The 23,315-nt window shown below is 44.4% G+C and overlaps 3 non-coding genes across 3 annotated transcripts; 1 reads left to right on the forward strand and 2 right to left on the reverse strand.

Moving 5' to 3' along the window:
- Positions 1-410: 410 nt before the first annotated feature.
- Positions 411-492, forward strand: TRNAL-UAG (transfer RNA leucine (anticodon UAG)). Its single transcript has one exon. It is a non-coding gene; the product is annotated as a tRNA-Leu (tRNA).
- Positions 493-15,439: 14,947 nt separating this feature from the next.
- Positions 15,440-15,521, reverse strand: TRNAL-AAG (transfer RNA leucine (anticodon AAG)). The gene has a single exon. It is a non-coding gene; the product is annotated as a tRNA-Leu (tRNA).
- Positions 15,522-15,920: 399 nt separating this feature from the next.
- Positions 15,921-16,002, reverse strand: TRNAL-AAG (transfer RNA leucine (anticodon AAG)). Its single transcript has one exon. It is a non-coding gene; the product is annotated as a tRNA-Leu (tRNA).
- Between the last annotated feature and the right edge of the window lie 7,313 nt (positions 16,003-23,315).

A 23,315-nucleotide genomic window follows, 5' to 3' on the forward strand; every position in this document is an offset into this window, starting at 1 on the left:
GGCGACATTGAGGGCTTCTTCCAGGACTTTGAGCATCAGTGTTGATTAATGGAAGTCCCGGAAAGGGAGCGAGTTCGACATCTTGTGGGGTTCTTAGAGGGTGGAGCTGCTGAAGCCTATAGAGCTATGGACCCTCGGGGGAACTGTGAGTATGCGGCGATTAAACAGACTATTCTAGAACATTATGCTATGTTAAACCTTGTTATCTTATTCTTATAATTATGCTGACATACAAAATTAGCATATGCTTTAATCCCACTGCTGCCAGTATTATGCGGTCTTGAAATGTTTTTGTACTTATTCTTATGATTTTGCTAACATGCAAATTAACATGTGATTTAATCTTTTGTATTTGTATAATTTTGCGGTTTTCAGTTAAGATAAGGAATCGTAAAAATCATGCTGTTAAAGGTAGCATGGCCGAGTGGTCTAAGGCGCTGGACTTAGGCTCCAGTCTCTTTGGAGGCGTGGGTTAAAATCCCACTGCTGCCAGTGTATTTCTACTTTGAAACTTTTTAGCTTATATTTATGATTTTGCTAATAGAAAAATTAGCATGTGTTTTATTATTTTGTATTTGTATGAGTCCATGCTTTGCTGTTTTGCAAAAGACAGTAGATAGAATCATTGCTTTTTCCTTTTTGCTTAGAGACCTATCCATTTTCCACCTTGAAGAAGTTAAACTGTAGGAAAATTCACTAAACTTACTCTAAGGAAGCTTTTTTTATGTAGTATATTAGGGTAGCATGGCCGAGCGGTCTAAGGCGCTGGATTAAGGCTCCAGTCTCTTCAGAGGCGTGGGCTCAAATCCCACTGCTGCCAGTAGGTCTTCAGAACATTTTGATCTAATTCAAATGATTTTGTATTTGCATGAGTGTGTGGGTTTCTGTTTAGGAAAAGACAGTTGATAGAATCATTGTTTTTTCCTATTGTTTAGAGACTTAACCATTTTACAACAGACCTGTAGGTTTAAATCCCACTGCTGCCAGTAGTAAGAGTTCCTTAAAACCTTTTTATCTTATTCTTATACATACGCTAATATACAAAATTAGCATATGCTTTAATCCCACTGCTGCCAGTATTATGCGGTCTTGAAATGTTTTTGTACTTATTCTTATGATTATTCTTATGATTTTGCTAACATGCAAATTAACATTATTATTATTATTATTATTATTATTTATTATTATAGCGCCATTTATTCCATGGCGCTTTACATGTGAGGAGGGGTATACATAATAAAACAAGTACAATAATCTTGAAAAATACAAGTCACAACTGGTACAGGAGGAGAGAGGACCCTGCCCGCGAGGGCTCACAATCTACAAGGGATGGGTGAGGATACAGTAGGTGAGGGTAGAGCTGGCCGTGTAGCGGTTTGGTCAATCGGTGGTTACTGCAGGTTGTAGGCTTGTCGGAAGAGGTGGGTCTTCAGGTTCTTTTTGAAGGTTTCGATGGTAGGCGAGAGTCTGATATGTTGTGGTAGAGCATTCCAGAGTAGGGGGGATGCACGAGAGAAATCTTGTATGCGATTGTGGGAAGAGGAGATAATAGGGGAGTAGAGAAGGAGATCTTGTGAGGATCGGAGGTTGCGTGCAGGAAAGTACCGGGAGACGAGGTCACAGATGTATGGAGGAGACAGGTTGTGGATGGCTTTATATGTCATGGTTAGGCTTTTGTACTGGAGTCTCTGGGTGATGGGGAGCCAGTGCAGGGATTGACAGAGGGGAGAGGCCGGGGAATAGCGGGGGGACAGGTGGATTAGTCGGGCAGCAGAGTTTAGAATAGATTGGAGGGGTGCAAGAGTGTTAGAGGGGAGGCCACAGAGCAGGAGGTTACAGTAGTCAAGGCGGGAGATGATGAGGGCATGGACTAGGGTTTTTGCAGATTCTTGGTTTAGGAATGTGCGGATCCGTGAAATATTTTTGAGTTGGAGGCGGCAGGAAGTGGAAAGGGTTTGGATATGTGGTTTAAAGGAGAGATCAGTGTCAAGGATTACCCCAAGACAGCGGGCTTGTGGGACTGGGGAGAGTGGGCAGCCGTTTACTGTAATGGATAGGTTCGTTGGGGAGATCGCGTGAGATGGGGGAAAGATGATGAATTCTGTTTTGTCCATGTTAAGTTTTAGAAATCTAGTGGAGAAGAAGGATGAAATAGCAGACAGACATTGAGGGATTCTGGTTAGTAGGGAGGTGATATCTGGTCCAGAGATGTAGATCTGTGTGTCGTCAGCATAGAGATGATACTGAAAGCCGTGAGATTCTATGAGCTGTCCCAGGCCAAAGGTGTAGATGGAGAAGAGCCGGGGTCCTAGAACTGAACCTTGCGGGACTCCGACAGATAGGGGGCGAGGTGAGGAGGTGGTATGTGAGTGGGAGACGCTGAATGTACGGTCAGTTAGGTATGATGAGATCCAGGATAGGGCCAATTCTGTGATGCCAAGGGATGAGAGGGTCTGCAGCAGCAGGGAATGGTCCACTGTGTCAAAGGCAGAGGACAGGTCCAGGAGGAGGAGGACAGAGTAGTGTCGCTTGCTCTTGGCGGTTAATAGGTCATTGGTGACCTTAGTTAGGGCAGTTTCAGTGGAGTGGTGTGACCGGAAGCCTGATTGAAAGCGGTCGAAGAAGGAGCAGGAAGATAGATGGGAGGACAGTTCAATATGGACATGTTGTTCCAGTAGTTTTGAGGCAAAGGGGAGAAGTGATATAGGGCGATAGCTAGATACAGAGGATGGGTCAAGAGAGGGCTTTTTGAGGATAGGTGTGATTGTGGCATGTTTAAAGCTTGAGGGGAAAATGCCAGTTGTTAGTGATAGGTTAAAGAGATGGGTTAGGGTTGGGATGAAGACTGTGGTGAGGTTTGGGATGAAGTGGGATGGGAGTGGGTCAAGTGCACAGGTGGTGAGATGCGATCTTGAGAGTAGAGTGGAGAGTCCGTCTTCTGTAATGGTGGAGAAGTTGGTTTTGGAGGTGGAGGGCTGGGTAGTTGGGAGGAAGGGTTCTGGGGGTTGTTTACTAAAACTGTCTCTGATGTTCTCAATTTTCTGCTTGAAAAATGAGGCAAAGTCTTCAGCTGAGATGAGTGGGGAGGGAGGAGGTGCTGGGGGACGGAGGAGAGAGTTGAAGGTGTTGAATAACTGTTTGGGGTTGTGAGACAGGGAGGATATGAGAGATGAGAAGTAGGTTTGTTTTGCTGTGGCGAGCATGGTTTTGAAAGCAGTGAGGGACTGTTTGAATGCGATGAAGTGCTCGATGGAGTGGGATCTTTTCCATCTGCGCTCAGCAGCTCTGGAAGCTCGCCTCAGTTCTTTTGTCATGCTGGTGTGCCAGGGTTGTCTGTTGATTTTGCGAGCTTTGGTATGTGTGAGAGGGGCAAGAGATTCCAAAGCTGCAGCTATTGTGGTGTTATATAGAGTGGCAGCATCATCCGCATTGTGTAGGGAGCTTATGTCTGTGAGAGGGAGGAGGGATTCAGAGAGTGAGTGAAGATCAAGGTGTTTAAGATTTCTGCGAGGGTGTGAGAGTTTGTGGGGTGGGGGTTGTAGACAAGGAGTGGAAAGGGAAGAGAATGTAAGTAGGTTGTGGTCAGAAAGAGGAAGAGGTGAGTTTGAGAGGTTAGATAGGGAGCAGAGGCGGGTGAGAATGAGGTCCAGTGTGTGACCATCTTTGTGGGTGGCTGTAGAAGACCATTGAGTGAGGCCAAAGGAGGAAGTGAGAGATAGAAGTTTAGTGGCAGCTGAGAGGGAAGTGTCAATGGGGATGTTGAAGTCGCCCATGATGATAGTGGGGATGTCAGCGGCGAGGAAGTGGAGTAGCCAGGTGGTGAAGTGGTCGAAGAAGGTGGTGGCTGGCCCTGGGTGACGGTAGATGACAGCCAGTTGGAGGTTGGAGGGGGAGTAGATGCGCACAGAGTGCACCTCAAAGGAAGGGAGGATAACAGAGGGTGGCAGTGGGATTGGGGTGAAGGAGCAGTTATCTGACAGGAGAAAACCAACTCCTCCGCCATGCTTGCTGCTGGGGCGGGGTGTGTGAGAAAGGTGGAAGCCACCGTAAGAGAGTGCCGCAGGGGAGGCTGTGTCAGAAGGGGTGAGCCAGGTTTCAGTGATGCCGAGGAAGGAGAGTTTGTTATTGATAAAGAGGTCATGGATAAATGGAAGTTTATTGCAGACAGAGCGTGCGTTCCATAGTGCTCCAGATAGGGAAATTGGGGGAGTGGGGGCAGGATGAATGGGTATGAGGTTACTGTGGTTGCGAGGACGTGTAGAGGATCGTGGCAGGGGATTAGAAATGAGTGTGGGGATGTGATGAGGAGGGCCAGGATTTGGGGATATGTCGCCAGCAATGAGGAGCAGCAGACAGAGCGTTAGAAGGTGTGAGCTGGATAGGTCATGATGTGGCCGTGTGTGCCTGGCGAGAAAGGATTGTATGTGGAGGAATAGTTCTGTGGAGGAGGTGAGATGACTGGGGAGGATGGAGGGAGAAATGACTAGTTCTTTACTGGGTGGAGGGACTACAGGAGATAGGAAGAAATAGAGTAGTATGGGGGTGAATGTGAAAAGAAACCGAAACATTATAGTGGTTTTCTATTCCTTTACCTTCCAGTCGAATTCTAGTCTAATTCATAGCAATTAAAAAACTGCAATTTAAAAATGCAATTTCTAAGATGGTCAGACACGTCTGGTCAGACTCATGGCTATGAATTTATGGGCACCTAAGGGCTCACAGCTGAGAGGGAGGATGTGGGCGTGTGTGTCTAGAGCACATGTTCACAGTTAAGCCAGGTCATAAAGAGGGGGTGGGGTAGATGGCCACTCAGGTATGCAAGCAAGAAGCAAGGGAAGTGAAATACGAATGGATAGAAAACAATGGGTAAGCAAAGCATACCAGGTGGGAATTATATGCAGTTCACATAAACACACATTGCAGGAAAGGCAGAGTAGATGGACAGCAGCATACCAGGTGGGAATTATATGCAGTTCACATAAACACACATTGCAGGAAAGGCAGAGTAGATGGACAGCAGCATACCAGGTGGGAATTATATGCAGTTCACATAAACACACATTGCAGGAAAGGCAGAGTAGATGGACAGCAGCATACCAGGTGGGAATTATATGCAGTTCACATAAACACACATTGCAGGAAAGGCAGAGTAGATGGACAGCAGCATACCAGGTGGGAATTATATGCAGTTCACATAAACACACATTGCAGGAAAGGCAGAGTAGATGGACAGCAGCATACCAGGTGGGAATTATATGCAGTTCACATAAACACACATTGCAGGAAAGGCAGAGTAGATGGACAGCAGCATACCTGTGGGTAGACAAAACAGCTTGATTAGAGGATACAGGTGGTGATGAGGATGATGAAAGTACAGCAGTGATGAATTCTCAAATGCCCCATGGAATTCTAGTCTAATTCATAGCAATTAAAAAACTGCAATTTAAAAATGCAATTTCTAAGATGGTCAGACACGTCTGGTCAGACTCATGGCTATGAATTTATGTGCTTTACATGTGATTTAATCTTTTGTATTTGTATAATTTTGTGGTTTTCAGTTAAGATAAGGAATCTTAAAAATCATGCTGCTAAAGGTAGCATGGCCGAGCGGTCTAAGGCGCTGAATTAAGGCTCCAGTCTCTTCAAAGGCGTGGGTTCAAATCCCACTGCTGCCAGTAGGTCTTCAGAACCTTTTGATCTAATTCTTTTATTTTGTATTTGCATGAGTGTGTGGATTTCTGTTTAGGAAAAGACAGTTGATAGAATCATTGGTTTTTCCTATTGTTTAGAGACTTAACCATTTTACAACAGACCTGTAGGTTCAAATCCCACTGCTGCCAGTAGTAAGAGTTCCTTAAAACCTTTTTATCTTATTCTTATAACTCTGCTAACATACAAAATTAGCAGATGCTTTAATCCCACTGCTGCCAGTATTATGAGGTCTTGAAATGTTTTTGTACTTATTCTTATGATTTTGCTGACATGCAAATTAGCATGTGATTTAATCTTCTTTTGTATTTGTATGATTTTTCGGTTTTCAGTTAAGATAAAGACCATTGATAGAATCATTGGTTTTTCCTAATGTTTAGAGACATGCCCTTTTTCCAACATGCACTAATTTTAAATGTTGTCAAATGTACTTCACTTACTCTAAGGAAGCCTACTTAATCATGCTGAGTATGACTCAGCAGTGTGAGTTCTTGAAAATCTTTTGATCTTATTCTTATAATTATGATAACAGACAAAATTTGCATGTGCTTTCATCCCACTGTTGCCAGTATGATATGTGCTTGAAAATTGTTTTGAACTTACTCTTATGATTTTACTAACATACAAACTTACATGTGTTTTAATCTTCTTTTGTATTTGCTTAAGTGTTTTCTTTCTGGTTAAGATAAAAACAGTTGATAGAATTATTGTTTTTTTCCTAATATTTAGAGACATGTCTGTCATGATATGTACTTTTTCCCTGTCCTGTATTTGAATAATATGCAATTTGATGTATGTAACTGTTCTCTGGTTTCTATTAGCTGTAATTTATGTATTTTCTTGTGCTGGGAGTTCCCCTGTAACAATATGTCTCCTTCCCCCAATACTTGCAGCCCTAAGCTATAATGTAATTAAGGTTTGTCAACACCACTAGTGAAGAATAGCCATTCTTTCTCACAGCAGGTGGCTAGTCATATGTACATACTAGATAGACTTAGAGGAGCCGACCAGTCTAGAATCTTCAGGTGGACCCAACCATTGAATAGAAGGTGTGACCCCTACCCCCCTTCAAGGGCGGATTCCAGGAGCTCAGACAATCCATTCCTATTTTTGAGATCAGATGTGAGTTGATCCTTAAAGGGGAAGGAGTGGGGATTCTTAGCTGAGGCAAGACCCCACGTCCATCTGTGACTGCGGAAGCGAACGGGATGAGACTTGAGCTGAGGACATATCTCGTCGTTCGTGAGATTGTTTTGGGATCCCTTGGACTCATGTGGACTATTGCTTTGTTAGCTGGCACAAGGATTATCGGGAGGTGCCCCCGAATCTGTTCTGTTGGACTCGTGGAAGGACTATTGTTTCGTTTATCGGGTGCGGGATTACTGGAAAGCACCTCCAGATCTGTGTATTTACTTGGGCTTATTGTGGACTTCTGGTGGACTTGAAGGACATTATGGATATTTGATGTTGTATGCTCCCTGCTTTAATAAATCTCATTGGATCATCCCTCGGCCTGTTGTCCCTTCCTGCTCTGCTGTACACCCCGTCACAAACTGGTTGGCAGCAGTGGGATCAGAGCAGAAGGAATGGAGGACAAAGGCCCATCAACATTGGGAACCAGCACCGCAGAGTACAAGAGCTGGACTGCGATGAACCTACAAACAAAGGCCCATGAAGTAGGAGTCCGTTTTAAAGGACTCTCCAAGGAGCAGCTAATTGAAGCTTTGGAAGGAGTTCGCCTGCAAGATGAGACTGAGGAAGGATCCTCACAGCAAATGGAGGAAAGACTGCAGCCGGAGGTAAATACCAAAAAAAAAAGTCAGTGGGTTGTGTGGTACGAGGAGGAGTTGGCATTTCTGGGAGAAGAGGCCACCATAGACGATAAGAGGAAGGCCATTCACAGAGCTCAGGAGATGGCATTGCTGGAGCAGATCGCTTTGGAAGCAGCTAGAAGCTCCAGACAGACTGTAACCTCAGCACCCACCATGAGGGAACTCCCCAGAGTGTCCTGTCATGATCCCAATGGCAGGGGATCACTAAAGGACAAGCACAGATACAAACAAGCTCTAGGGCGATGGAACCTGAGCTGACCGCGACCCTGAACCTAACACACAAATAAAAGTAGCCGGGGAACGTGCCTACGATGATCCTAGACGTCTCGCTCCAGCCGAAGATCTAACTTCCCCTATTAGAAGAAACACAGACCTCTCTTGCCTCCAGAGAAATACCCCACAGAAATAGCAGCCCCCCACATATAATGACGGTGAAATGAGAGGAAAGCACATACGCAGTATGAAAACAGTTTCAGCAAAATGAGGCCCGCTAAAGCTAGATAGCAGAGGATACAAAAGTGAACTGCGCGGTCAGCGAAAAACCCTTTTAAAAACCATCCTGAAATTACTTGAACTCATGTGCCAACTCATGGTACATGAGGAGCAATTTCAGCCCACTAGAGCAACCAGCAGCAATAATCACATATCTGCAGGCTGGACTAAAAAAACAAATAAAGCAAAACACCAAAACAGGAAAATCCAAACTTAGCTTGACCAGAAGGTTCTAGGAGCAGGGAGCAGAGGTAACAAGACACACTGGATACATTGATAACCGGCGAGGAAATGCCAGCAAAGCCAGGTTAAATAGGAAACTCCCATATCCTGATGGAACAGGTGGAACCCAGAGACCCAGGAAAGACAAGTCACCCAGTACCATCAGTAACCACCAGAGGGAGCCCAAAAACAGAACTCACAACAGTACCCCCCCCTTGAGGAGGGGTCACCGAACCCTCACGAGAACCATCAGGGCGACCAGGATGAGCCCTATGAAAAGCGCGAACCAAATCATCAGCCTGAACATCCGAGGCAACCACCCAAGAATTATCCTCCTGACCATAACCCTTCCACTTGACCAAATACTGGAGTTTCCATCTGGAAACACGAGAATCCAAGATCTTCTCCACAACATACTCCAATTCTCCCTCCACCAGCACTGGAGCAGGAGGCTCAAGCGAAGGAATAACAGGTACCTCATACTTCCGCAACAACGACCGATGGAACACATTATGAATAGCAAACGATGCCGGGAGATCCAAACGAAACGACACAGGGTTAAGAATTTCCAAGATCCTATAGGGACCGATGAACCGAGGCTTGAACTTAGGAGAAGAGACCTTCATAGGAACAAAACGAGAAGACAACCACACCAAGTCCCCAACAAGAAGTCGAGGACCCACGCGGCGACGGCGATTAGCAAACTGCTGAGCCTTCTCCTGGGACAACTTCAAATTGTCCACCACATGACTCCAAATCCGATGCAACCTATCCACCACCATGTCCACTCCAGGACAATCAGAAGGTTCCACCTGACCAGAGGAAAAACGAGGATGAAACCCCGAATTACAAAAGAAAGGAGAAACCAAGGTAGCAGAACTAGCCCGATTATTAAGGGCAAATTCGGCCAGCGGCAAAAAGGTAACCCAGTCATCCTGATCAGCAGAAACAAAACACCTTAAATAAGTTTCCAAGGTCTGATTAGTTCGTTCAGTCTGGCCATTCGTCTGAGGATGGAATGCAGACGAAAAGGACAAATCAATGCCCATCTTAGCACAGAACGTCCGCCAAAATCTAGACACAAACTGGGATCCCCTGTCAGAAACGATGTTCTCAGGAATCCCATGCAAACGAACCACATTCTGAAAAAACAGAGGGACCAACTCAGAGGAGGAAGGTAACTTAGGCAAGGGTACCAGATGAACCATTTTAGAAAAGCGATCACACACAACCCAGATGACGGACATTTTTTGAGAGACAGGGAGATCCGAAATAAAGTCCATGGAAATGTGCGTCCAAGGCCTCTTCGGGATAGGCAAAGGTGACAACAATCCACTGGCCCGAGAACAGCAAGGCTTAGCCCGAGCACAAACCTGCACTGCACAAAAGAACGCACATCCCTCGACAAGGAAGGCCACCAAAAAGACCTGGCCACCAAGTCTCTAGTACCAAATATTCCAGGATGACCTGCCAACGCAGAAGAATGGACCTCGGAGATGACTCTACTGGTCCAATTATCCGGAACAAACAGTCTCTCAGGCGGACAACGATCAGGTTTACCCGCCTGAAACTCCTGCAAAGCACGTCGCAAGTCTGGGGAGACAGCAGACAAAATCACCCCATCCCTAAGGATACCAGAGGGCTCAGAATTTCCAAGGGAGTCAGGCACAAAACTCCTAGAAAGAGCATCCGCCTTCACATTCTTTGAACCTGGCAGGTATGAAACCACAAAATTGAAACGAGAGAAAAACAGTGACCAACGCGCCTGTCTAGGATTCAGACGCCTGGCAGACTCAAGGTAAATCAAATTTTTGTGATCAGTCAAGACCACCACACGATGTCTAGCACCCTATAGCCAATGATGCCACTCCTCAAATGCCCACTTCATGGCCAAAAGTTCCTGATTACCAACATCATAATTCCGCTCAGCCGGCGAAAACTTTCTAGAAAAAAACGCGCATGGCTTCATCACTGAGCCATCGGAGCTTCTCTGTGACAAAACCGCCCCCGCTCCAATCTCGGAAGCATCAACCTCAACCTGAAAAGGGAGCGAAACATCTGGCTGACGCAACACAGGAGCAGAAGAAAACCGGCGCTTAAGTTCCTGAAAGGCCTCCACAGCCGCAGGAGACCAATTAGCAACATCAGCACCCTTCTTAGTCAAATCCGTCAAAGGCTTAACAACACTAGAAAAATTAGTTATAAAACGACGATAGAAATTAGCAAAGCCCAAGAATTTCTGTAGACTCTTAAGAGATGTAGGCTGCGTCCAGTCACAAATAGCCTGAACCTTGACGGGATCCATCTCAATAGTAGAAGGGGAAAAAATATACCCCAAGAAAGAAATCTTCTGGACTCCAAAGAGACACTTTGAGCCTTTTACAAACAAGGAATTGGCCCGCAGGACCGGAAACACCTTCCTGACCTGCTGAACATGAGACTCCCAGTCATCAGAAAAAACCAAAATATCATCCAAATACACAATCATAAATTTATCCAGATATTCACGGAAAATATCGTGCATAAAGGACTGGAAGACTGAAGGAGCATTAGAAAGTCCGAAAGGCATTACCAAATACTCAAAATGGCCCTCAGGCGTATTAAATGCGGTTTTCCACTCATCACCTTGCTTTATTCGTATAAGATTATACGCACCCCGAAGATCAATCTTAGTGAACCATTTAGCCCCCTTAATGCGAGCAAACAAATCAGTCAACAATGGCAAAGGATACTGATATTTTACGGTAATCTTATTCAAAAGACGATAATCTATACAAGGCCTCAAGGAACCATCTTTTTTGGCCACGAAAAAAAAACCTGCTCCCAAAGGGGACAAAGATGGACGGATATGTCCCTTTTCCAAGGACTCCTTAACATAATCCCGCATAGCAGTATGCTCTGGCACTGACAGATTGAACAAACGACCTTTAGGAAATTTACTGCCTGGAATTAAATTTATAGCACAATCGCAATCCCTGTGAGGAGGAAGCGAACTGAGCTTAGGCTCCTCAAAAACATCCCGATAGTCAGACAAAAACACAGGAATCTCAGAAGGAGTAGATGAAGCGATAGAAATCGGAGGTGCATCATCATGAACCCCCTGACAACCCCAGCTTAACACAGACATCGATTTCCAGTCAAGGACTGGATTATGAGTTTGTAACCATGGCAGACCAAGCACTAGGACATCATGCAAATTATACAGTACCAGGAAGCGAATCACCTCCTGATGAACAGGAGTCATACGCATGGTCACTTGTGTCCAGTACTGAGGTTTATTCATAGCCAAAGGTGTAGAGTCAATTCCCTTCAAAGGAATAGGGACTTCCAGAGGCTCCAGACTAAACCCACAGCGATTGGCAAATGACCAATCCATAAGACTCAGGGCAGCGCCTGAATCCACATAGGCATCGACGGAAATGGATGATAATGAACAAATCAGAGTCACAGACAGAATGAACTTAGACTGTAAAGTACTAATGGCAACAGACTTATCAACCTTTTTTGTGCGTTTAGAGCATGCTGATATAACATGAGCTGAATCACCACAATAAAAGCACAACCTTTTTTTCCGCCTATAATTTTGCCGTTCACTTCTGGACTGAATTTTATCACATTGCATTATCTCAGGTGACGGTTCAGATGACACCGCCAAATGGTGCACAGGTTTGCGCTCCCGTAAACGCCGATCAATCTGAATAGCCATAGTCATAGACTCATTCAGACCAGTAGGCGCAGGGAACCCCACCATAACATCTTTAATGGCCTCAGAAAGGCCATCTCTGAACCTTGCAGCCAGGGCGCACTCATTCCACTGAGTAAGCACCGACCACTTCCGAAATTTTTGACAATAAATTTCTGCTTCATCTTGCCCCTGAGAGAGGGCCAACAAAGCTTTTTCAGCCTGAATCTCTTGGTTAGGTTCCTCATAGAGCAAACCCAATGCCAGACAAAAAAAACGCATCCGCATTAAGCAACGCAGGGTCCCCTGGTGCCAATGCAAATGCCCAATCCTGAGGGTCACCCCGCAGGAAAGATATAATAATCTTGACTTGCTGAGCAGGGTCTCCAGAGGAGCGAGATTTCAAAGAAAGAAACAACTTGCAATTGTTCCTAAAATTCAGAAAACGAGATCTATCTCCAGAAAAAAACTCTGGGACAGGAATTCTAGGTTCAGACATAGGAGCATGTACAACAAAATCCTGTATATTTTGAACCTTAGCGGCAAGATTATTCAGGCTGGAAGCCAAACTCTGGACGTCCATGATAAACAGCTGGGATCAGAGCCATTCAAAGATTAAGAGGAGGAGGAAGTAGCCACGCTGCAATAAGGCTAGGCAGCAAACTCTGTGGGAAAGAGAAAAAAAAAAAAAAAAAACTTCCTCAGACTACTTATCCTCCTACTTCAGCCAATACAATTAACACTTTGTGGGCCGGTTATACTGTCATGATCCCAATGGCAGGGGATCACTAAAGGACAAGCACAGATACAAACAAGCTCTAGGGCGATGGAACCTGAGCTGACCACGACCCTGAACCTAACACACAAATAAAAGTAGCCGGGGAACGTGCCTACGATGATCCTAGACGTCTCGCTCCAGCCGAAGATCTAACTTCCCCTATTAGAAGAAACACAGACCTCTCTTACCTCCAGAGAAATACCCCACAGAAATAGCAGCCCCCCACATATAATGACGGTAAAATGAGAGGAAAGCACATACGCAGTATGAAAACAGTTTCAGCAAAATGAGGCCCGCTAAAGCTAGATAGCAGAGGATACAAAAGTGAACTGCGCGGTCAGCGAAAAACCCTTCAAAAAACCATCCTGAAATTACTTGAACTCATGTGCCAACTCATGGTACATGAGGAGCAATTTCAGCCCACTAGAGCAACCAGCAGCAATAATCACATATCTGCAGGCTGGACTAAAAAACCAAATAAAGCAAAACACCAAAACAGGAAAATCCAAACTTAGCTTGACCAGAAGGTTCTAGGAGCAGGGAACAGAGGTAACAAGAAGGAAGGATATAATGGAACTAGAGAGAGTACAAAGGAGGGCAACAAAATTAATAAAGGGGATGGGAGAACTACAATACCCAGATAGATTAGCGAAATTAGGATTATTTAGTCTAGAAAAAAGACGACTGAGGGGCGATCTAATAACCATGTATAAGTATATAAGGGGACAATACAAATATCTCGCTGAGGATCTGTTTATACCAAGGAAGGTGACGGGCACAAGGGGGCATTCTTTGCATCTGGAGGAGAGAAGGTTTTTCCACCAACATAGAAGAGGATTCTTTACTGTTAGGGCAGTGAGAATCTGGAATTGCTTGCCTGAGGAGGTGGTGATGGCGAACTCAGTCGAGGGGTTCAAGAGAGGCCTGGATGTCTTCCTGGAGCAGAACAATATTGTATCATACAATTATTAGGTTCTGTAGAAGGACGTAGATCTGGGTATTTATTATGATGGAATATAGGCTGAACTGGATGGACAAATGTCTTTTTTCGGCCTTACTAACTATGTTACTAAGACACACTGGATACATTGATAACCGGCGAGGAAATGCCAGCAAAGCCAGGTTAAATAGGAAACTCCCATATCCTGATGGAACAGGTGGAACCCAGAGACCCAGGAAAGACAAGTCACCCAGTACCATCAGTAACCACCAGAGGAAGCCCAAAAACAGAACTCACAACAGTGTCCCACAAAGACTTTAAGCCCTTTAATGAGGCTGCAGGCGACATTGAGGGCTTCTTCCAGGACTTTGAGCATCAGTGTTGATTAATGGAAGTCCCGGAAAGGGAGCGAGTTCGACATCTTGTGGGGTTCTTAGAGGGTGGAGCTGCTGAAGCCTATAGAGCTATGGACCCTCGGGGGAACTGTGAGTATGCGGCGATTAAACAGACTATTCTAGAACATTATGCTATGTTAAATCTGATTCTTATAATTATGCTAACACACAAAATTAGCATATGCTTTAATCCCACTGCTGCCAGTATTATGCAATCTTGAAATGTTTTTGTACTTATTCTTATGATTTTGCTAACATGCAAATTAACATGTGATTTAATCTTTTGTATTTGTATAATTTTGTGGTTTTCAGTTAAGATAAGGAATCTTAAAAATCATGCTGCTAAAGGTAGCATGGCCGAGCAGTCTAAGGCGCTGGATTAAGGCTCCAGTCTCTTCAGAGGCGTGGGTTCAAATCCCACTGCTGCCAGTAGGTCTTCAGAACCTTTTGATCTAATTCTTATGATTTTGTATTTGCATGAGTGTGTGGATTTCTGTTTAGGAAAAGACAGTTGATAGAATCATTGGTTTTTCCTATTGTTTAGAGACTTAACCATTTTACAACAGACCTGTAGGTTGAAATCCCACTGCTGCCAGTAGTAAGAGTTCCTTAAAACCTTTTTATCTTATTCTTATAACTATGCTAACATACAAAATTAGCATATGCTTTAATCCCGCTGCTGCCAGTATTATGAGGTCTTGAAATGTTTTTGTACTTATTCTTATGATTTTGCTAACATGCAATCATAAGAGTAAGTTCAAAACAATTTTCAAGCACATATCATACTGGCAGCAGTGGGATGAAAGCACATGCAAATTTTGTCTGTTTTCATAATTATAAGAATAAGATCAAAAGATTTTCAAGAACTCATACTGCTGAGTCATACTCAGCATGATTAAGTAGGCTTCCTTAGAGTAAGTGAAGTACATTTGACAACATTTAAAATTAGTGCATGTTGGAAAAAGGGCATGTCTCTAAACATTAGGAAAAACCAATGATTCTATCAACGGTCTTTATCTTAACCGAAAACCGAAAAATCATACAAATACAAAAGAAGATTAGATCACATGCTAATTTGCATGTTAGCAAAATCATAAGAATAAGTACAAAAACATTTCAAGACCTCATAATACTGGCAGCAGTGGGATTAAAGCATATGCTAATTTTGTATGTTAGCATAGTTATAAGAATAAGATAAAAAGGTTTTAAGGAACTCTTACTACTGACAGCAGTGGGATTTGAACCTACAGGTCTGTTGTAAAATGGTTAAGTCTCTAAACAATAGGAAAAACCAATGATTCTATCAACTGTCTTTTCCTAAACAGAAATCCACACACTCATGCAAATACAAAATCATAAGAATTAGATCAAAAGGTTCTGAAGACCTACTGGCAGCAGTGGGATTTGAACCCACGCCTCTGAAGAGACTGGAGCCTTAATCCAGCGCCTTAGACCGCTCGGCCATGCTACCTTTAGCTGCATGATTTTTAAGATTCCTTATCTTAACTGAAAACCACAAAATTATACAAATACAAAAGATTAAATCACATGTTAATTTGCATGTTAGCAAAATCATAAGAATAAGTACAAAAACATTTCAAGACCGCATAATACTGGCAGCAGTGGGATTAAAGCATATGCTAATTTTGTATATTAGCGTATGTATAAGAATAAGATAAAAAGGTTTTAAGGAACTCTTACTACTGGCAGCAGTGGGATTTAAACCTACAGGTCTGTTGTAAAATGGTTAAGTCTCTAAACAATAGGAAAAAACAATGATTCTATCAACTGTCTTTTCCTAAACAGAAACCCACACACTCATGCAAATACAAAATCATTTGAATTAGATCAAAATGTTCTGAAGACCTACTGGCAGCAGTGGGATTTGAACCCACGCCTCTGAAGAGACTGGAGCCTTAATCCAGCGCCTTAGACCGCTCGGCCATGCTACCTTAATATACTACATGAAAAAAGCTTCCTTAGAGTAAGTTTAGTGAATTTTCCTACATTTTAACTTCTTGAAGGTGGAAAATGGATAGGTCTCTAAGCAAAAAGGAAAAAGGAATTATTCTATCTACTGTCTTTTGCAAAACAGCAAAGCATGCACTCATACAAATACAAAATAATAAAACACATGCTAATTTTTCTATTAGCAAAATCATAAATATAAGCTAAGAAGTTTCAAAGTCATAATACACGGGCAGCAGTGGGATTTAAACCCACGCCTCCAAAGAGACTGGAGCCTAAATCCAGCGCCTTAGACCACTCGGCCATGCTACCTTTAACAGCATGATTTTTACGATTCCTTATCTTAACTGAAAACCGCAAAATTATACAAATACAAAAGATTAAATCACATGTTAATTTGCATGTTAGCAAAATCATAAGAATAAGTACAAAAACATTTCAAGACCGCATAATACTGGCAGCAGTGGGATTAAAGCATATGCTAATTTTGTATGTTAGCATAATTATAAGAATAAGATAACAAGGTTTAACATAGCATAATGTTCTAGAATAGTCTGTTTAATCGCCGCATACTCACAGTTCCCCCGATGGTCCATAGCTCTATAGGCTTCAGCAGCTCCACCCTCTAAGAGCCCCACAAGATGTCGAATTCGCTCTCTTTCCGGGACTTCCATTAATCAACACTGATGCTCAAAGTCCTGGAAGAAGCCCTCAATGTCGCCTGCAGCCTCATTAAAGGGCTTAAAGTCTTTGTGGGACACTCTGGGGAGTTCCCTCATGGTGGGTGCTGAGGTTACAGTCTGTCTGGAGCTTCTAGCTGCTTCCAAAGCGATCTGCTCCAGCAATGCCATCTCCTGAGCTCTGTGAATGGCCTCCCTCTTATCGTCTATGGTGGCCTCTTCTCCCAGAAATGCCAACTCCTCCTCGTACCACACAACCCACTGACTTTTTTGGGTATTTACCTCCGGCTGCAGTCTTTCCTTCATTTGCTGTGAGGATCTTTCCTCAGTGTCATCTTGCAGGCGAACTCCTTCCAAAGCCTCAATTAGCTGCTCCTTGTAGAGTCCTTTAAAACGGACTCCTACTTGACAGGGAGAAGGACTTGGGGATCCTAGTTAATGATAAACTTACCTGGAGCAGCCAGTGCCAGGCAGCAGCTGCCAAGGCAAACAGGATCATGGGGTGCATTAAAAGAGGTCTGGATACACATGATGAGAGCATTATACTGCCTCTGTACAAATCCCTAGTTAGACCGCACATGGAGTACTGTGTCCAGTTTTGGGCACCGGTGCTCAGGAAGGATATAATGGAACTAGAGAGAGTACAAAGGAGGGCAACAAAATTAATAAAGGGGATGGGAGAACTACAATACCCAGATAGATTAGCGAAATTAGGATTATTTAGTCTAGAAAAAAGATGACTGAGGGGCGATCTAATAACCATGTATAAGTATATAAGGGGACAATACAAATATCTAGCTGAGGATCTGTTTATACCAAGGAAGGTGACGGGCACAAGGGGGCATTCTTTGCGTCTGGAGGAGAGAAGGTTTTTCCACCAACATAGAAGAGGATTGTTTACTGTTAGGGCAGTGAGAATCTGGAATTGCTTGCCTGAGGAGGTGGTGATGGTGAACTCAGTCGAGGGGTTCAAGAGAGGCCTGGATGTCTGTCATGATCCCAATGGCAGGGGATCACTAAAGGACAAGCACAGATACAAACATGCTCTAGGGCGATGGAACCTGAGCTGACCGCGACCCTGAACCTAACACACAAATAAAAGTAGCCGGGGAACGTGCCTACGATGATCCTAGACGTCTCGCTCCAGCCAAAGATCTAACTTCCCCTATTAGAAGAAACACAGACCTCTCTTGCCTCCAGAGAAATCCCCCACAGAAATAGCAGCCCCCCACATATAATGACGGTGAAATGAGAGGAAAGCACATACGCAGTATGAAAACAGTTTCAGCAAAATGAGGCCCGCTAAAGCTAGATAGCAGAGGATACAAAAGTGAACTGCGCGGTCAGCGAAAAACCCTTCAAAAAACCATCCTGAAATTACTTGAACTCATGTGCCAACTCATGGTACATGAGGAGCAATTTCAGCCCACTAGAGCAACCAGCAGCAAGAAACACATATCTGCAGGCTGGACTAAAAACCAAATAAAGCAAAACACTAAAACAGGAAAATCCAAACTTAGCTTGACCAGAAGGTTCTAGGAGCAGGGAGCAGAGGTAACAAGACACACTGGATACATTGATAACCGGCGAGGAAATGCCAGCAAAGCCAGGTTAAATAGGAAACTCCCATATCCTGATGGAACAGGTGGAACCCAGAGACCCAGGAAAGACAAGTCACCCAGTACCATCAGTAACCACCAGAGGGAGCCCAAAAACAGAACTCACAACAGTACCCCCCCTTGAGGAGGGGTCACCGAACCCTCACGAGAACCACCAGGGCGACCAGGATGAGCCCTATGAAAAGCGCGAACCAAATCATCAGCATGAACATCCGAGGCAACCACCCAAGAATTATCCTCCTGACCATAACCCTTCCACTTGACCAAATACTGGAGTTTCCGTCTGGAAACACGAGAATCCAAGATCTTCTCCACAACATACTCCAATTCTCCCTCCACCAGCACTGGAGCAGGAGGCTCAAGCGAAGGAACAACAGGTACCTCATACTTCCGCAACAACGGCCGATGGAACACATTATGAATAGCAAACGATGCCGGGAGATCCAAACGAAACGACACAGGGTTAAGAATTTCCAAGATCCTATAGGGACCGATGAACCGAGGCTTGAACTTAGGAGAAGAGACCTTCATAGGAACAAAACGAGAAGACAACCACACCAAGTCACCAACAAGAAGTCGAGGACCCACGCGGCGACGGCGATTAGCAAACTGCTGAGCCTTCTCCTGGGACAACTTCAAATTGTCCACCACATGACTCCAAATCCGATGCAACCTATCCACCACCATGTCCACTCCAGGACAATCAGAAGGTTCCACCTGACCAGAGGAAAAACGAGGATGAAACCCCGAACTACAAAAGAAAGGAGAAACCAAGGTAGCAGAACTAGCCCGATTATTAAGGGCAAACTCGGCCAGCGGCAAAAAGGTAACCCAGTCATCCTGATCAGCAGAAACAAAACACCTTAAATAAGTTTCCAAGGTCTGATTAGTTCGTTCAGTCTGGCCATTCGTCTGAGGATGGAATGCAGACGAAAAGGACAAATCAATGCCCATCTTAGCACAGAACGTCCGCCAAAATCTAGACACAAACTGGGATCCCCTGTCAGAAACGATGTTCTCAGGAATCCCATGCAAACGAACCACATTCTGAAAAAACAGAGGGACCAACTCAGAGGAGGAAGGCAACTTAGGCAAGGGTACCAGATGAACCATTTTAGAAAAGCGATCACACACAACCCAGATGACGGACATTTTTTGAGAGACAGGGAGATCAGAAATAAAGTCCATGGAAATGTGCGTCCAAGGCCTCTTCGGGATAGGCAAAGGTGACAACAATCCACTGGCCCGAGAACAGCAAGGCTTAGCCCGAGCACAAACCCCACAAGACTGCACAAAAGAACGCACATCCCTCGACAAGGAAGGCCACCAAAAAGACCTGGCCACCAAGTCTCTAGTACCAAATATTCCAGGATGACCTGCCAACGCAGAAGAATGGACCTCGGAGATGACTCTACTGGTCCAATTATCCGGAACAAACAGTCTCTCAGGCGGACAACGATCAGGTTTACCCGCCTGAAACTCCTGCAAAGCACGTCGCAAGTCTGGGGAGACAGCAGACAAAATCACCCCATCCCTAAGGATACCAGAGGGCTCAGAATTTCCAAGGGAGTCAGGCACAAAACTCCTAGAAAGAGCATCCGCCTTCACATTCTTTGAACCTGGCAGGTATGAAACCACAAAATTGAAACGAGAGAAAAACAGTGACCAACGAGCCTGTCTAGGATTCAGACGCCTGGCAGACTCAAGGTAAATCAAATTTTTGTGATCAGTCAAGACCACCACACGATGTCTAGCACCCTCTAGCCAATGACGCCACTCCTCAAATGCCCACTTCATGGCCAAAAGTTCCCGATTACCAACATCATAATTCCGCTCAGCCGGCGAAAACTTTCTAGAAAAAAACGCGCATGGCTTCATCACTGAGCCATCGGAGCTTCTCTGTGACAAAACCGCCCCCGCTCCAATCTCGGAAGCATCAACCTCAACCTGAAAAGGGAGCGAAACATCTGGCTGACGCAACACAGGAGCAGAAGAAAACCGGCGCTTAAGTTCCTGAAAGGCCTCCACAGCCGCAGGAGACCAATTAGCAACATCAGCACCCTTCTTAGTCAAATCCGTCAAAGGCTTAACAACACTAGAAAAATTAGTTATAAAACGACGATAGAAATTAGCAAAGCCCAAGAACTTCTGTAGACTCTTAAGAGATGTAGGCTGCGTCCAGTCACAAATAGCCTGAACCTTGACGGGATCCATCTCATTAGTAGAAGGGGAAAAAATATACCCCAAGAAAGAAATCTTCTGGACTCCAAAGAGACACTTTGAGCCTTTTACAAACAAGGAATTGGCCCGCAGGACCTGAAACACCTTCCTGACCTGCTGAACATGAGACTCCCAGTCATCAGAAAAAACCAAAATATCATCCAAATACACAATCATAAATTTATCCAGATATTCACGGAAAATATCGTGCATAAAGGACTGGAAGACTGAAGGAGCATTAGAAAGTCCAAAAGGCATTACCAAATACTCAAAATGGCCCTCAGGCGTATTAAATGCGGTTTTCCACTCATCACCTTGCTTTATTCGTATAAGATTATACGCACCCCGAAGATCAATCTTAGTGAACCATTTAGCCCCCTTAATGCAAGCAAACAAATCAGTCAACAATGGCAAAGGATACTGATATTTTACGGTAATCTTATTCAAGAGACGATAATCTATACAAGGCCTCAAGGAACCATCTTTCTTGGCCACGAAAAAAAAACCTGCTCCCAAAGGGGACAAAGATGGACGGATATGTCCCTTTTCCAAGGACTCCTTAACATAATCCCGCATAGCAGTATGCTCTGGCACTGACAGATTGAACAAACGACCTTTAGGAAATTTACTGCCTGGAATTAAATTTATAGCACAATCGCAATCCCTGTGAGGAGGAAGCTAACTGAGCTTAGGCTCCTCAAAAACATCCCGATAGTCAGACAAAAACACAGGAATCTCAGAAGGAGTAGATGAAGCGATAGAAATCGGAGGTGCATCATCATGAACCCCCTGACAACCCCAGCTTAACACAGACATTGATTTCCAGTCAAGGACTGGATTATGAGTTTGCAACCATGGCAGACCAAGTACTAGAACATCATGCAAATTATACAGTACCAGGAAGCGAATCACCTCCTGTCTGTCATGATATGTACTTTTGCCCTGTCCTGTATTTGAATAATATGCCATTTGATGTATGTAACTGTTCTCTGGTTTCTATTAGCTGTAATTTATGTATTTTCTTGTGCTGGGAGTTCCCCTGTAACAATATGTCTCCTTCCCCCAATACTTGCAGCCCTAAGCTATAATGTAATTAAGGTTTGTCAACACCACTAGTGAAGAATAGCCATTCTTTCTCACAGCAGGTGGCTAGTCATATGTACATACTAGATAGACTTAGAGGAGCCGACCAGTCTAGAATCTTCAGGTGGACCCAACCATTGAATAGAAGGTGTGACCCCTACCCCCCTTCAAGGGCGGATTCCAGGAGCTCAGACAATCCATTCTTATTTTTGAGATCAGATGTGAGTTGATCCTTAAAGGGGAAGGAGTGGGGATTCTTAGCTGAGGCAAGACCCCACGTCCATCTGTGACTGCGAAAGCGAACGGGATGAGACTTGAGCTGAGGACATATCTCGTCGTTCGTGAGATTGTTTTGGGATCCCTTGGACTCATGTGGACTATTGCTTTGTTAGCTGGCACAAGGATTATCGGGAGGTGCCCCCGAATCTGTTCTGTTGGACTCGTGGAAGGACTATTGTTTCGTTTATCGGGTGCGGGATTACTGGAAAGCACCTCCAGATCTGTGCATTTACTTGGGCTTATTGTGGACTTCTGGTGGACTTGAAGGACATTATGGATATTTGATGTTGTATGCTCCCTGCTTTAATAAATCTCATTGGATCATCCCTCGGCCTGTTGTACCTTCCTGCTCTGCTGTACACCCCGTCACAAACTGGTTGGCAGCAGTGGGATCAGAGCAGAAGGAATGGAGGACAAAGGCCCATCAACATTGGGAACCAGCACCGCAGAGTACAAGAACTGGACTGCGATGAACCTACAAACAAAGGCCCATGAAGTAACATAGTAACATAGTAACATAGTTAGTAAGGCCGAAAAAAGACATTTGTCCATCCAGTTCAGCCTATATTCCATCATAATAAATCCACAGATCTACGTCCTTCTACAGAACCTAATAATTGTATGATACAATATTGTTCTGCTCCAGGAAGACATCTGTTGTGAGTTCTGTTTTTGGGCTCCCTCTGGTGGTTACTGATGGTACTGGGTGACTTGTCTTTCCTGGGTCTCTGGGTTCCACCTGTTCCATCAGGATATGGGAGTTTCCTATTTAACCTGGCTTTGCTGGCATTTCCTCGCCGGTTATCAATGTATCCAGTGTGTCTTGTTACCTCTGCTCCCTGCTCCTAGAACCTTCTGGTCAAGCTAAGTTTGGATTTTCCTGTTTTGGTGTTTTGCTTTATTTGGTTTTTAGTCCAGCCTGCAGATATGTGTTTCTTGCTGCTGGTTGCTCTAGTGGGCTGAAATTGCTCCTCATGTACCATGAGTTGGCACATGAGTTCAAGTAATTTCAGGATGGTTTTTTGAAGGGTTTTTCGCTGACCGCGCAGTTCACTTTTGTATCCTCTGCTATCTAGCTTTAGCGGGCCTCATTTTGTTGAAACTGTTTTCATACTGCGTATGTGCTTTCCTCTCATTTCACCGTCATTATATGTGGGGGGCTGCTATTTCTGTGGGGGATTTCTCTGGAGGCAAGAGAGGTCTGTGTTTCTTCTAATAGGGGAAGTTAGATCTTTGGCTGGAGCGAGACGTCTAGGATCATCGTAGGCACGTTCCCCGGCTACTTTTATTTGTGTGTTAGGTTCAGGGTCGCGGTCAGCTCAGGTTCCATCGCCCTAGAGCATGTTTGTATCTGTGCTTGTCCTTTAGTGATCCCCTGCCATTGGGATCATGACAGTATAACCGGCCCACAAAGTG

This window comes from Ranitomeya imitator, chromosome 4 (genome assembly GCF_032444005.1).
Source record: "Ranitomeya imitator isolate aRanImi1 chromosome 4, aRanImi1.pri, whole genome shotgun sequence".
In the NCBI taxonomy this organism is placed as follows: Eukaryota; Metazoa; Chordata; class Amphibia; order Anura; family Dendrobatidae; genus Ranitomeya; species Ranitomeya imitator.